Source organism: Ovis aries, chromosome 18, assembly GCF_016772045.2.
Source record: "Ovis aries strain OAR_USU_Benz2616 breed Rambouillet chromosome 18, ARS-UI_Ramb_v3.0, whole genome shotgun sequence".
NCBI lineage: Eukaryota > Metazoa > Chordata > Mammalia > Artiodactyla > Bovidae > Ovis > Ovis aries.
The window spans coordinates 2,573,152-2,582,180 of NC_056071.1; the positions used below are offsets into that span (position 1 = coordinate 2,573,152).

Consider the following 9,029-nt stretch of genomic DNA (forward strand, 5'->3'; position numbering starts at 1 on the left):
ACTGCTGAGCCTTTCCTAAATCATGAGCAAAGAATATAGTTGTTTCTTAGCAAGTATGTGTTGGGAGCGCTTGTTATGTAAGCTCAAATTCAAAGCCTCTTGTTTCAGAGATGACTGTCAGCTAAACAAGTGGTAAAGTTAAGTATGGTAAACTCTGTGCCTGTTTTATCTGCTCTGTATTGCAGGGGGCTGTAAACCTACAAGCATTTCCAGTGTTCCTGGCCAGCTGGCTTCTGATTAGATTCAGTCACTTGGAGACACTGACAGGAGTTTGGAAGATAGGAGGAAGGGATAATTTTTCTTCTCAAGTATGGCGATTGATCCCAGCCCCCAGTGTCTTTGGCATTTCCAAAAGAGGTAACAGAGCTGTCCATGTACTTCAGTAGCAGCCACCACAAGTGACTGAATGACTGCAGATTTAACAGCCTGGCTGGTTCCAGATGTATTATCTGCAGACTCCAAAATGTCAGCAGTAAGATCCTCCTAAATCTGCTAATGCCACCTCCTTCCTCTTTGCTCCTCTATCCCTTCATCTATTAGACATTTAAAAAAATTTTTATTTTTACTTTATGTTACTTTATAATACTGTATTCGTTTTGCCATACATTGACATGAATCTGCCGTGGGTGTACATGAGTTCCCAATCCTGAACCCCTCTCCCACCTCCCACCCCATATCATCTCTCTGGATCATCCCCGTGCACCAGCCCCTAGCATCCTGTATCCTGTATCAAACATAGACTGGTTATCATTACCATCTTTCTAAATTCCATAGATATGTGTTAGTATACTGTATTGGTGTTTTTCTTTCTGGCTTACTTCACTCTATATAATTGGCTCCAGTTTCATCCATCTCATTAGAACTGATTCAAATGTATTCTTTTTCAATGTTCATTGCAGCACTGTTTATAATAGCCAGGACATGGAAACAACCTAGATGTCTATCAGCAGATGAATGGATAAGAAAGCTGTGGTACATATACACAATGGAGTATTACTCAGCTATTAGACATTTTTGAATTATTTCTATTGTTGAGCTAGATATCCACATACCCAGTATTTGTAGACAGCAGTGCTTTCAGGAAATTCAAAACTGAAAATTTGACATTGATTATCTTTCCCTGGGCATAAACATAACAATGACTTCATTATCAGTGGAAATACTGGTAGTTCACATATGTAGTAGTAACATATTTACTTAAATTATAATCTGGCATTACCTAGAAAAATAGGTCTATCGAAGGTAAGGTATTCAATTACCCACAGTGACAGTGAGCTGGATGTTTCTGACTGCAATGGAGAGTGACATCAAGAAAATGAGTTACTGTAAGTTTAAGCTCTCAATTCAAGATATGGTCAGAGGACTAGAGATCTGTTTTCATGGACCTGAAAACTGAGTTTTCAGATCCCAAACTATAATTCACTCTCAGCCCAGCACAGGAGGTCAGCTATGACATAGCATGAGATAGTTTAATAATTGTTAGATTAAACCAATTTATATTAGAAGAAAGATAAGGAATATGTGTGGGGATGATGGATCCTAAGATTACTAGACCAAGCAGACATAAAATAACGTTGGGAGTGAAACTCATTGATATGAATCTATCTGTTTGGGAATCTAGGAATGGCTATAAGTCCAAGTTTGCTTGGTTTAGTTAACTAGATCAACAGTGACCCTCCTTCAATGAGGTTATAAAGCCATACATCCACAGTAAAGATAGATTAACATGTTAAAGGCTTAGGTAAATAGTCATGTTGGAGTTCAGTTCAGCTCAGTTCAGTCACTCAGTTGTGTCCAACTCTTTGTGGCCCCATGGACTGCAGCACACCAGGTTTCCCTGTCTATCACCAACTCCTGGAGTTTGCTCAAACTCATGACCATTGAGTCAGGGATGCCATCCAACCATCTCATCCTCTGTCATCCCTTTCTCCTCTTGCCTTCAATCTCTCCCAGCATCAAGGTCTTTTCAAATGAGTCAGTTCTTCCCATCAGGTAGCCAAAGTTTTGGAGCTTCAGCTTCAACATCAGTCCTTCCAATGAATATTCAGGGTTTATTTCTTTCAGGATTGACTGGTTTGCTCTCCTTGTAGTCCAAGCGACTCTCAAGAGCCTTCTCCAACACCACAGGTAAAAAGCATCAATTCTTTGGTGTTCAGCTTTCCTTATGGTCCAACTCTCACATCCATACATGACTATTGGAAAAACCATAGCTTTGAGTGGATGGACCATTGTTGGCAAAGTACTGTCTCTGATTTTTAATATGCTGTCTAGGTTTGTCATAGCTTTTCTTCCAAGGAGCAAGTATCTTTTAATTTCATGGCCACAGTCACCATCTGCAGTGATTTTGGAGCCCAAGAAAATGAAGTCTGTCACTGTTTCCATTATGTCCCAATTTATTTGCCATGAAGTGATGGAACCAGATGCCATGATCTCGTTCTCTGAACACTGAACATTGAAGCTTCTTCACTCTCCTCTTTCAATTTCATCAAGAGGCTCTTTAGTTCTTCTTTACTTTGTGCCATAAGGGTGGTGTCATCTGCACATCTGAGGTTATTGCTATGTCTCTCAGCAATCTTGATTCCAGCTTGTGCTTCATCCAGTCTGCATTTTGCATGATGCCCTACATATAAGTTAAATATGAAGGGTGACAACATAGGGTCTTGAGGTACTTCTTTCCCAGTTTTCCCAATTTCCCAATCTGTTGTTCAATGTCTGGTTCTAATTATTGCTTCTTGACCACATACTGCTCTCTCAAGAGGCAGGCAAGGTGGTCTGGCATTCCATTCTCTTTAAGAATTTTCCAGTTTGTTATGATCTAGCCATGAAATTAAAAGATGGTTGCTTTTTGGAAGAAAAGCTATGACCAACCTAGACAGCATATTAAAAAGCAGAGATGTTACTTTGTCAGCAAAGATCTGTCTAGTCAAAGCTATGGTCATTCCAGCAGTCATGTACGGATGTGAGAATTGGACCGTAAAGAAAGATGAACACCACAGAATTGGTGCTTTTGAACTCTGGACTCTTGAGAGTCCCTTCTTCTGCAGGAGATCAAACCAGTCAATCCTAAAGGAAATCAGTCCTGAATACTCATTAGAAGTACTGATGCTGAAGCTGAAGCTCCAAAACTTTGGCCACCTCATGCAAAGAACTGACTCATTGGAAAAGACCACGATGCTGGGAAAGATTGAAGGCAGGAGGAAAAGGAGACAAGAGAGGATGAGACAGTTGGATCGTGTCACTGACTTGATGGATGTGAGTTTGAGCATGGCCCAGGCATTGCTAATGGACAGGAAAGCTTGGTGTGCTGCAGTCCATGGGGTCACAAAGAGCTGGACACAGCTGAACGATTGAACTGAACTGAACTGAGACAGTCAAAGGCTTTAGCATAGTCACAGAAAAAGAAGTCGACATTCTTCCGAAATTCTCTTGCTTTTTCTATGATCCAACAGATGTTGTCAATCTGGTTTCTGGCTCCTCTGCCTTTTCTGTATCCAGTTTGAACATCTGGAAGTTCTCAGTTCATGTTCTATTGAAGCCTAGCTTGGAAAAATTTGAGCATTGCCTTGCTGGTATGTGAGATGAGTGCAATTGTACACTAGTTTGAACATTCTTTGGGATTAAAAACTGACCTTTTCTAGTCCTGTGGTTCAGTTTTCCAAATTTGCTGGCATATTGAGTGCAGCAGTTTCACAGCATCATCTTTCAGGATTTGAAATAGCTCAACTGGAATTCTATCACCTCTACTAGCTTTGTTCACAGTGATGCTTCCTAAGGCCCACTTGACCTCACACTCCAGGGTGTCTGGCTCTGGGTGAGTGATCACACCATTGTGGCTATCTGGGTCATTAAGAACTATTTTGTATGGTTCTCCTATGTATTCTTTCCATTTCATCTTAATATCTTCTGCTTTTGTTAGGCCGCTATCATTTCAAATGTTCTTTATAGTGCCCATCTTTGTATGAAATGTTACCTTGGTATCTCTAATTTTCTTAAAGAAATCTCTAGCCTTTCCCATTCTATTGTTTTCCTCTATTTCTTTGCATCAATCACTGAGGAAGGCTTCTTCTCTCTCCTTGATATTTTTGGAACTCTGCTTTCAGATGGATATATTTTTCCTTTTCTCCTTTGCCTTTCAGTTCTTTTCTCACCAATTTGTAAGGCCTCCTCAGACAACCGTTTTGCCTTTTTGCATTTCTTCTTCTTTGGGATGGTTTTGATTACTGCCCACTGTACAAACCTCTGTCCATAGTTCTTCAGGCACTCTATCTGTGAAATCTAATCCCTTGAATCTATTTGTTACTTCCACTATACAAGGGATTTTATTTAGGTCATAACTGAATGGTCTAATGGTTTTCCCTACTTTCTTCAATTTAAGTCTGAATTTTGCAATAAGTAGTTCAGTATCTGAGCCACGGCCAGCTCCTGGTTTTGTTTTTGCTGGTTGTATAGAGCTTCTCCATCTTCAGTGGCAAAGAATATAATCAATTTGATTTTGGTATTGATCACCTGGTGATGTCCATGAGTAAAGTCATCTTTTGCGTTGTTGCCAGAGGGTGTTTGCTATTATGACCAGTGTGTTCTCTTGGCAAAACTCTGTTAGCATTTTCCCTGTTTCATTTTGTACTCCAAGGCCAAGCTTGCCTGTTATTCCAGATATGTCTTGACTTCCTACTTTTTTCATTCCAGTCCCCTGTTGATGAAAAGGACATCATTTTTTTTTTTCTTTTTTGGTATTAGTTCTTGGACATCTTGTAGGTTTTTATAAAACCCTTCAACTTCAACTTCTTTGGCATTAGTGGTTGTGGCATAGACTTAGATTACTATGATATTGAATGGTTTGCTTAGAAATGAATAGAGATCATCCTGTTGTTTTTGAGATTGCACCCAAGTACTGTGCTTGGGTGTACAGTCCTAGAGATTGTACTCAAGGACTCTTTTGTTGGCTATGAGGGATACTCCATTTCTTCTAAGGAATTCTTGCCCACAGTAGTAGATTTAAGTTCATCTGAATTAAATTCCCTCATTCCAGTCCGTTTTAGTTTTCTGATTCCTAAAATGTCAACATTCACTCTTGCTATCTCCTATTTGACCACTTCCAGGTTACCTTGATTCATGGACATGACTGAGCAACTTCACTTTCACTTTTGACTTTCATGCATTGGAGAAGGAAATGGCAACCCACTCCAGTGTTCTTGCCTGGAGAATCCCAGGGACAGGGGAGCCTGGTGGGCTGCCGTCTATGGGGTCACACAGAGTTGGACACGACTGAAGCAACTTAGCAGCAGCAGCAGCATGGACCTAACATTCCAGGTTCGTAAGCAATATTGTTCTTTATAGCATCAGACTTTACTTCCATCACCAGTCACATTCACAGCTGGGAGTAATTTTCATTTTGGCTCTGTCTGTTCATTTTCTGAAGTTATTTCTCCACTGATCTCCAGTAACATATTGGGTACCTACCAAACTGGAGAGTTCATCTGTCATGTCCTATCTTCTTGCCTTTTCATACTGTTCATGAGGCTCTCAAGGCAAGAATACTGAAGTCATTTGCCATTCCCTTCTCCAGTGGACCACATTTTGTCAGAACTCTTCACCATGACCTGTCTGTCTTGGGTGGCCCTACATGGCATAGCTCACAGTTTCATTGAGTTAGACAAGGCTGTGATCCAGGTGATCAGTTTGGTTAGTTTTCTGTAACTGTGGTTTCCATTCTCTCTGCCTTGTGATGGATAAAGTTAAGAGGCTTGTGGAAGCTTCCTGATGGGAGGGACCGGCTGTGGAGGAATCTGGGTCTTGTTCTGATACATGGGGCCATGCTCAATAAGTCTTTAATTGAATTTTATGTTGATGGGTGGGGCTGTGTTCCCTTCCTTTAGTTTGGCCTGAGGATTTATCAAATGTAAACACAACTGTCCATCCACTGTGTCCCTCAAAGAACTCCAGAGAATATTTCCTCCATAAGGGATTGTGAAATGCACTGATGAAGAGAGCATTTGCTGCTTGAAAACCCTTTGGTAGAAGTCTTGCATAGACTAGGGCCCCTGAGAAAAGTCACAAGGGCTCCTGATTAAATGGGAATCATGGAATCCCAGAGGGAAAGACTGCAAGGAGCAAACCTGCCAGGCAAAAGGTAAGCTCAGCTACTGAAGCAGTGCTGGAACAAGAAGACTCTGGCAGTGGTGTCCTGGGAATGAAATAAATGTAGTAATACTGAAGTATTATTACAGCTAAGAAACTCTAAGCTTGGTGACCAGAAACTTTGCTTGAGTCACTGCAATGGACTATATCGCCTCTGGCCCAGTACCAAGAGCCAAGTCAGTTCCCAGACTCTTCCCACTGAAGCAAGGATAGACTGGGTCCACCAGAGGAAGCACCTGGTGACACTGTCACAAGAACAGACTGTAAGTACATCCCCAACCCTTCTCTAGAGGAACTATAGCCATTTGTTCTGTTAACTTACACTGGCTTTGGTTTGATATTCTTCTCTTCCTATGGTTAGGCAGCTCAGAATTATTAATGTTGTTTTTTGTTTTTCCTGCTCCTCCAGGACTTTTGTGTTGTTCACTGAAGCCTGAAATATATGAAGTTTTGGTTTAAGTTTATTTCAAAGTGGTTCTGTGGATCTGTGAAAGTACCTGATCCTGTCATGTGTAAGTCAAATCTCCTACTTGACAACTGACAGTATCCTATCACCCCTTGAATCTTGGAGTGTGGGCTACTATGATCAGGAAAGACAAAACGGTAGCCTCTGGAAATTCCCCTTCTTAGGGGAAATTACTTCTTAAGTAGATAGTAAACCAAAAGGGACGCTGCATCTTAGAGAAAATTAGAGATTAGTGCCACTGACAAAGATGTGCATGCTGCAGAAGCTGTACTGTCATATCTAATTATTGGGGCTTCCCAGGTAGCTCAGCTGGCAAAGAATCCACCTGCAATGCAGGAAAGCCCAGTTCGATTCCAGGGTCAGGAAGAGCCGCTGGAGAAAGGATAAGCTACCCACTTCAGTATTCTTGAGATTCTCTGATGGCTCAGCTGGTAAAGAATCTGCTTGCAATGTGAGAGACCTGGGTTTAATCTTTGGGTTGGGAAGATCCCTTAGAGGATGGCATGCCAAACCACTCCAGTATTCTTGCCTGGAGAATCCCCCTAGACAGAGGAGCCTGGTGGGCTACAGCCTGTAGGGTCCCAAACAGTGGGACTTGACTGAAGTGACTTAGCACCCAGGCATATCTAATTACTAATTCATCTCTTTGACCTGTGCAAAAGGCTCACACTTTTGCTTTCCCTTACTGCCCTGGTTAGTAATGTTTGAATCTGCTCTTTGGTATTCTGGAAAATCTAGGAGGCTGAATCCTTTATCCTGCAGGTAAGAAGCCAAAAAGGAAAAGCTTTTTGTACCTGGGAGGGCCCCACAGGGTCCTGTTCAATTTCATATGCATAGAAAGAAAGACTTTATTTTCATTCTGGAAATGGCCTAGAAGCTAAAAAGGTTTCAAGGCTTTTTCCACTTTTGAAAATTTGAATTTGCTGACCTCAAGCTAACCATGTGTGTGATTCGATCCGGAAGCTGATTCCATGCCTCATTAACCCATGTCATGTTCTGTGGAAGCTGGTTAGGTGAAAGGATCTTCTCTTGCTGTCTACATCCCTGTGCAAACCTCTGCTAAAGCAGTATTTCTTTGTCTCAGGGCATAGTGATTTCTGATTCAGGAAGATTCTTGCTTCCCTCCCAATTTGGTCATTAAACATCAGTTTTTCTGGGTCTTTTTTCGTCTCCTCCTGGCCAACTCCTATCCTCCTGACAGAAACACTTTGCGGGAGAAGACAGCAGTGAATTCCCTGTATAAAAGATATGCTGATTATATAATTAAGTGAGGTGATCGAGGTGTTAATTAGCCCTATTGTGATAATCATTTCACAACACGTGTATCAAAACATCATGTTGTACACCTTAAACTTACACAGCATTATAATAACAAGTATAAGCTATATAATGTAATAATAACGCTGGGAGGAAAATAAGAGAATTCCTTTGTTTAATAGAGTTTGACCAATAAATATATTTTAAATGAATTATATCATGGACAAAAATAACGATACTGCTTACACAAGCAGTATTTCCTGTGTTAGGAATTACAAGGTGGATTTTCAAGCTCAGCACTCCCCTTCAGGGAATTGCACCTTTCTTCAATTATATTGAGTCTTCTTGCTAATAAGGATCTCAATTTACTTGACGGTGAATTTCTTAGCCAGGCTTCTAAAAGAATCTTTCCTTCCCACACCGGGAGTCGAACCCGGGCCGCCTGGGTGAAAACCAGGAATCCTAACCGCTAGACCATGTGGGAGAGGACGTGAGTATGCCGCAGTACAAGACAATTGAACCGCATCTGTCTGCTTCCGCTTCCGCCGCGAGGTGCCGCCGCCGAGCTGCCACGGCCTTCCGCGCCTGCGCGGGTTCTCGGCGCTCGGCGCCGGCAGTGCGGTCTGCGCTGAGTCTCATCGCCCGCGGCCAGGACCCCGGAGCCGAGTGCTGTGGCCTCCCCGACCCCTCACCCCGCCCCGGGGAGGCCTCCCGACCCCACCGCACTCTCCGCTCCGGGGAAGCGGTTCTGGGCCCCACACGGCCCTCCCGCAGCATCTGTGGACGGGCCTAGATTTCTAAACACCGGTTAACTACAATCTGCGGTGAGATTTGAGAGTGCTTTGAAGAACCAAGAGCAGGTTGTGAGTCTGGCTCCTGGACTGCAGTTTCCCGGTTTTGAAGCAGAGGATAACTTTTATTAGATCTGGTTTTTCCAGTCATGATGCTTAAGAACATTTTAAGTGGGATTTTGCACTTTGAAGGCAATAGATGAAACCTCGAATACCCCCTGGGGAACATTTTGGGGCCAAAGGCCTTCAGAGACTACCGTTTTAAAAGATCTTGTTTAGGGGTGGTCTTACAGCCATAAAACCAAAGCTAAACACTGCCAACTGTAAAGAAAGAATCCATACGCTGCACTGCTTTAACAACTCATATCTTGCAGGAA

At 42.3% G+C, this 9,029-nt stretch overlaps 1 non-coding gene across 1 annotated transcript; it reads right to left on the bottom strand.

The window, feature by feature from the left end:
* Positions 1-8,273: 8,273 nt before the first annotated feature.
* On the bottom strand, positions 8,274-8,345 carry TRNAE-UUC (transfer RNA glutamic acid (anticodon UUC)). The gene has a single exon. It is a non-coding gene; the product is annotated as a tRNA-Glu (tRNA).
* Positions 8,346-9,029: the final 684 nt, after the last annotated feature.